Source organism: Salvelinus namaycush, unplaced genomic scaffold (assembly GCF_016432855.1).
Source record: "Salvelinus namaycush isolate Seneca unplaced genomic scaffold, SaNama_1.0 Scaffold2299, whole genome shotgun sequence".
Classification (NCBI taxonomy): domain Eukaryota; kingdom Metazoa; phylum Chordata; class Actinopteri; order Salmoniformes; family Salmonidae; genus Salvelinus; species Salvelinus namaycush.
Window position 1 is genome coordinate 9,887 of NW_024059118.1, and position 7,614 is coordinate 17,500.

The following is a 7,614-nucleotide window of genomic DNA, read 5'->3' on the forward strand; positions in this document are numbered from 1 at the left end:
TCGAATGAAAACGACTTTTAAGGGCCTGCCCACACCCATGCCCGATATGGGAGCACCATACTACGGGCACAAGTCAGTGGCCACCGGCCTAAGGGATTTATGGAGCTTTTATATAAAATGTCTGTACTCATCCTCCCCTCCGTGCACCTGGTATTATTTTTGGGTTACCAGGTGCTCCTATTCTAATCGAATGAAAATGACTTTTAAGGGCCTGCCCACACCCATGCCCGATATGGGAGCACCATACTACGGGCACAAGTCAGTGGCCACCGGCCTAAGGGATTTATGGAGCTTTTATATAAAATGTCTGTACTCATCCTCCCCTCCGTGCACCTGGTATTATTTTTGGGTTACCAGGTGCTCCCATTCTAATCGAATGAGTGCACCTGGTATTATTTTTGGGTTACTAGGTGCTCCTATTGAAATCGAATGAAAATGACACACAAAGACAAGGATTAATTGCAAAAAATATTGTATTTATTTAGAGTTATTCATGGATTGATTTGTCCCTCAATTAGTCTCCGAGCCTGGCTTGCATTATGAGGCAAATTATGGGAACGGTAGTAGCGTGCCTGCGTCTCCAGGGAGTGACACATGTGGTCAGCCACAGTTCCACGGTCTGTAAGCGACCCAAGATTAAAGTTTAATGTGGCAATGCTTCTTCGAATTGTACCAAATGTCACTTTCCTTCCAATGCCAAACTCTGCAAAAATCTTACCCACACAATCACAGAGATTACCGTATGGTTTACCAGAGCATGTGAAAAAGAAGAGTGTTGTGTCTGGGGTCATTCCACTCAGATGAGGCCTGATCCGATGGAATCGTTGAAGCCAAGTGTATTCCTCATCAGATATAACAATTCTGCACTCCCCGAAGCTGTAGTTAGTTTTGTGGCTTGCTACAGTCATTTGATAAACCCCACTTTCATTGGTTATTTCATTGAAATCACTCTCACCGAACATGGTGACTGGGGATCGTCGAGTTCCATTAAAAGTCGCCAACCGGCTGGACATGAGAGCCGCAAACCTGCGTCTGTCAGATGAGGTGGCTCGGACTTCCAGCCTGCTGAGAACAGAAGGAATAGATGCATTGCTTAGCTCCAAAAATCGTTTTAACTCCGCAGCGCTGAGCACCTCGTCCCTGCAGCGTCTGCGAAATTGTGCCATGTGCGTTGCCAGGCTCTGCCTAGAATCCCTGTCTATCTTTGCCAAGCAGAGTAACAATTTGCGAATTACACTGGCTTTAGCTTGCAGACCATTCGGCCGGAACTGAATAAGATATTTCAGGAAACTTCTAACATCTGATCGGTATAGTTTTAATGTGGATGGTGCCAAACTACGGCCTTCACATGTCCGGTACCACTCATACACACGCATGTAGTTGTCCAGAAAACACAGCCCTTCATCGGATTTGTCCTCGGACATAATGCGGAGGAATTCCCGTACTCGTGACAGACTGGTGTGACTATTGTCTATTCTTTTAACTGAAGGGTTAATACCCTTAATATAGGTAGCATATTCATTCAAAATGACATCACTCAAACCTTCAGTTGTGGACGGCACACCACCGCCGCCTCCATCACTTTCGCTATCGGTGGAAGGCGACATGACGCTGCATTGCTCCCCCGGTTCCGAGCATTGTTCACCGGTTGACTGCACCGTCGCCTGACTGGTTGACTGCACCGCTGACTGCTCACTCTCGCCACTCAGCTGCTGTTCTGCGGACAACTCACTTCCAACGCCGTTGTTAGGCTCCATACAATCCCCTGGGTAGGCCTGCTGTGTCTCAGCCGAAATCGGGCTACATTGCACGGCATGATTCCATTCCATAGATGCGTGTGTAAGTCCATGGACAGTCTTAAAATGTTTGTCTATCCGCGAAATATGCGTCTTGGTACAAAGTCCACAGTCATGTCGTTTTTGTTTGCTGTCCATAGCTAGCTTCTCTCTCCTGCCTTCCTGTGTGTATGTTTGTTAGCTTCCAACCGTCGCCTAATCAATGGCCTAATTATCACCAGGTGTGGATACAGGTGCGGCGCGAGCGGGGCACGGGCGGGGCACGGGCGGGGCAAGGGCGGGGCTGTGTCATAGCTATGCCCTGCTTAGGGCTATAGACATGAATTGTTATGCCGGAAAATAGGCACCTTGAATGGGATTCAATTCATAGAGCACTGCCCTTGGAGCCCACAGGCTCAGATGCCACATGCCACAATACCACTTCCACATACCACAATGCCACTTCCACATACCACAATGCCACTTCCACATACCACAATGCCACTTACACAAGTGTCAAACGCCCCTTCACCAAGTGCCAAACGCCCCAACCCTAACCCTAACCCTAACCCTAAGAAGGTCGTAAGTTCCATCAGCAGTGCCACAGGTGCCATAGGTGCCAAACCCCTGCCTGGGTAATTTTTAAAGCTATTTAAAAAAAAAAATATATGCCGGGCAAGAGGCACTCTGACCGGGGTAACATTAGGTGTGCACTGCCCCCCCCTGGAGCCCTGTGGCACTTGGCACTTGGCACTTGGCACTTTAAACCTTTCATAAGTGCCATAGGTGCCAGACCCCTGACTGGGTCATTTTTAAAGAATAAAGGGCTACACACATTAAATACTATGCCGGGCAAGAGGCACTCTGACCGGGGTAACATTATGTGTGCACTGCCCCCCTGGAGCCCTGTGGCACTTGGCACTTGGCACTTGGCACTTTAAACCTTTCATAAGTGCCATAGGTGCCAGACCCCTGACTGGGTCATTTTTAAAGAATAAAGGGCTACACACATTAAATACTATGCCGGGCAAGAGGCACTCTGACCGGGGTAACATTATGTGTGCACTGCCCCCCTGGAGCCCTGTGGCACTTGGCACTTGGCACTTGGCACTTTAAACCTTTCATAAGTGCCATAGGTGCCAGACCCCTGACTGGGTCATTTTTAAAGAATAAAGGGCTACACACATTAAATACTATGCCGGGCAAGAGGCACTCTGACCGGGGTAACATTATGTGTGCACTGCCCCCCTGGAGCCCTGTGGCACTTGGCACTTGGCACTTGGCACTTTAAACCTTTCATAAGTGCCATAGGTGCCAGACCCCTGACTGGGTCATTTTTAAAGAATAAAGGGCTACACACATTAAATACTATGCCGGGCAAGAGGCACTCTGACCGGGGTAACATTATGTGTGCACTGCCCCCCTGGAGCCCTGTGGCACTTGGCACTTGGCACTTGGCACTTTAAACCTTTCATAAGTGCCATAGGTGCCAGACCCCTGACTGGGTCATTTTTAAAGGATAAAGGGCTACACACATTAAATACTATGCCGGGCAAGAGGCACTCTGACCGGGGTAACATTATGTGTGCACTGCCCCCCTGGAGCCCTGTGGCACTTGGCACTTGGCACTTGGCACTTTAAACCTTTCATAAGTGCCATAGGTGCCAGAACCCTGACTGGGTCATTTTTAAAGGATAAAGGGCTACACACATTAAATACTATGCCGGGCAAGAGGCACTCTGACCGGGGTAACATTAGGTGTGCACTGCCCCCCTGGAGCCCTGTGGCACTTGGCACTTGGCACTTGGCACTTTAAACCTTTCATAAGTGCCATAGGTGCCAGACCCCTGACTGGGTCATTTTTAAAGGATAAAGGGCTACACACATTAAATACTATGCCGGGCAAGAGGCACTCTGACCGGGGTAACATTAGGTGTGCACTGCCCCCCTGGAGCCCTGTGGCACTTGGCACTTGGCACTTGGCACTTTAAACCTTTCATAAGTGCCATAGGTGCCAGACCCCTGACTGGGTCATTTTAAATACAGGATAATAGGCTACACACATTAAATACTATGCCGGGCAAGAGGCACTCTGACCGGGGTAACATTAGGTGTGCACTGCCCCCCTGGAGCCCTGTGGCACTTGGCACTTGGCACTTGGCACTTTAAACCTTTCATAAGTGCCATAGGTGCCAGACCCCTGACTGGGTCATTTTAAATACAGGATAATAGGCTACACACATTAAATACTATGCCGGGCAAGAGGCACTCTGACCGGGGTAACATTAGGTGTGCACTGCCCCCCTGGAGCCCTGTGGCACTTGGCACTTGGCACTTTAAACCTTTCATAAGTGCCATAGGTGCCAGACCCCTGACTGGGTCATTTTAAATACAGGATAATAGGCTACACACATTAAATACTATGCCGGGCAAGAGGCACTCTGACCGGGGTAACATTAGGTGTGCACTGCCCCCCTGGAGCCCTGTGGCACTTGGCACTTGGCATTTGGCACTTGGCATTTGGCACTTTAAACCTTTCATAAGTGCCATAGAGTGGTAATTGCATAGGATTTCAGGGCTATACACATTAAATACTATGCCGGGCAAGAGGCACTCTGACTGGGGTAACATTAGGTGTGCACTGCCCTGTGGCACTTGGCACTTGGCATTTGGCACTTGGCATTTGGCACTTTAAACCTTTCATAAGTGCCATAGAGTGGTAATTGCATAGGATTTCAGGGCTATACACATTAAATACTATGCCGGGCAAGAGGCACTCTGACTGGGGTAACATTAGGTGTGCACTGCCCTGTGGCACTTGGCACTTGGCATTTGGCACTTGGCATTTGGCACTTTAAACCTTTCATAAGTGCCATAGAGTGGTAATTGCATAGGATTTCAGGGCTATACACATTAAATACTATGCCGGGCAAGAGGCACTCTGACTGGGGTAACATTAGGTGTGCACTGCCCTGTGGCACTTGGCACTTGGCATTTGGCACTTGGCATTTGGCACTTTAAACCTTTCATAAGTGCCATAGAGTGGTAATTGCATAGGATTTCAGGGCTATACACATTAAATACTATGCCGGGCAAGAGGCACTCTGACTGGGGTAACATTAGGTGTGCACTGCCCTGTGGCACTTGGCACTTGGCACTTGGCATTTGGCACTTGGCATTTGGCACTTGGCACTTCCATAAGTGCCATAGAGTGGTAATTGCATAGGATTTCAGGGCTATACACATTAAATACTATGCCGGGCAAGAGGCACTTTGACTGGGATACAATTTTAAAAATTCCCGCACCATCTGGATTTGTCCACATGATGGCGACATTGGATAGGGTAAGCTGGGATAAAATTATGATGGTAATTGCATAGGATTTCAGGGGTATACACATTAAATACTATGCCGGGCAAGAGGCACTTTGACTGGGATAAAATTATTATGGTAATTGCATAGGATTTCAGGGGTATACACATTAAATACTATGCCGGGCAAGAGGCACTTTGACTGGGATAAAATTATTATGGTAATTGCATAGGATTTCAGGGGTATACATAACTTCTTGCGACTACAGGGGGTGCTGTTCCGAATTAGCATTTTGTCGTCTCCAAATTAAACTGCCTAGTACTCAATTCTTGCTCGTACAATATGCATATTATTAATTCTATTGGATAGAAAACACTTTCTAGTTTCATACAAAGTTGGAATGATGTCTGTGGGTGACCCAGAACTCTTTCTACAGCGAAATCCATGACAGACAGTGAAAGGTCTGAGAGCGAAGCTCTGATTTCAGATCAGTTTTAAAAGTCTGTGTCTATCCTATGGAACGACACGAACTGCACCCGCCTTCCCCTGGATGTCAGTAACCAATGAGAAGTGGAATGGGCCTTCTGCGTAGCTCTCAGAGGTTATAAAGGACCAAGGAGTGAGGGTAGCCCCCCTTTCGACGCTCGCCTTTACGCAGGAAGACACCTCCGGATGCCATTTTCAAAGGCTCGGTTATCAACGTAAAATGTATCCGTCTGTAATTTAATTCGATATAGGACTTAGAAACATCATAAGGTAGTTAATTTAAACCGTTTTATAGCAATTTATATCCGTTTAGTGCGATTTTGATGCATTTCTATGTGAAGCACCGGGCACATTTCGGGGTCCCGGTCGAACGTTAGCGGGCATTTAGACGGACAAAGGACATCTTTCGACCAAAAGAAGATTAAACCCAAGAAAGAATACATTGCCCAAGAATCTGATGGAAGAACAGCTCAAAGTAAGCAATATTTAATATGATAAATCGTTGTTCTGTCGAAATATTTTAAACGCATATTTCGCCATTTTGTTTGGTATCGCGTCACTTGGCGAACCCTGTATTGAAAAGTAAGGATAATTTTAAAAATGTAAGTCAGCGGTTGCATTAAGAACTAATTTGTCTTTCGATTCCTGTCAACCCTGTATTTTTTAGTCAAGTATATGATTAGCTTTCAATTAAACTAGATCACTCTGATAGATGACGTCAGACATATTGAGGCTTGATTTCCTAGTATTTTTATTGTGTAACCACGGTTTTGTATGGCTAAATATGCACCTTTTCGAACAAACTGTATATGTATGTTGTAAAATGATGTTACAGGAGTGTCATCGGAAGAATTCTGAGAAGGTTAGTGAAAAAATTAACTTCTTGCGACTACAGGGGGTGCTGTTCCGAATTAGCATTTTGTCGTCTCCAAATTAAACTGCCTAGTACTCAATTCTTGCTCGTACAATATGCATATTATTAATTCTATTGGAAAGAAAACACTTTCTAGTTTCATACAAAGTTGGAATGATGTCTGTGGGTGACCCAGAACTCTTTCTACAGCGAAATCCATGACAGACAGTGAAAGGTCTGAGAGCGAAGCTCTGGTTTCAGATCAGTTTTTAAGGTCTCTGTCTATCCTATGGAACGACACGAACTGCACCCGCCTTCCCCTGGATGTCAGTAACCAATGAGAAGTGGAATGGGCCTTCTCCGTAGCTCTCAGAGGTTATAAAAGACCAAGGAGTGAGAGTAGCCCCCCTTTCGACGCTCGCCCTTACGCAGGAAGGGACCTCCGGACGCCATTTTCACAGGCTCGGTTATCAACTTGAAATGTATCCGTCTGTAATTTAATTCGATATAGGACTTAGAAACATCATAAGGTAGTTAATTTAAACCGTTTTATAGGAAATTATATCCGTTTAGTGCGATTTTGAGGAATTTCTTTGTTGTGCACTCTGAAACTTTGGACACGTTTTGTGGTCCCGTTCGATCGTTAGTGGATATTTCGAAGGACAGAGGACATCTATCGACCAAAAGACGTTTATAACATAGAAAGGATACATTGCCCAAGAATATGATGGAAGAACAGCTCATAGTAAGCAATATTTAATATGATAAATTGTTGTTCTGTCGAAATATTTTAAACGCATATTTCGCCATTTTGTTTGGTGTAGCTTCACTTGGCGAACCCTGTATTGAAAAGTAAGGATAATTTTACAAATGTAAATCAGCGGTTGCATTAAGAACTAATTTGTCTTTCGATTCCTGTCAACCCTGTATTTTTTAGTCAAGTATATGATTAGCTTTCAATTAAACTAGATCACTCTGATAGATGACGTCAGACATATTGAGGCTTGATTTCCTAGTATTTTTATTGTGTAACCACGGTTTTGTATGGCTAAATATGCACCTTTTCGAACAAACTGTATATGTATGTTGTAAAATGATGTTACAGGAGTGTCATCGGAAGAATTCTGAGAAGGTTAGTGAAAAAATTAATATCTTTTGGCGATGTTGACGTTATAGCGCTCTTTGGCT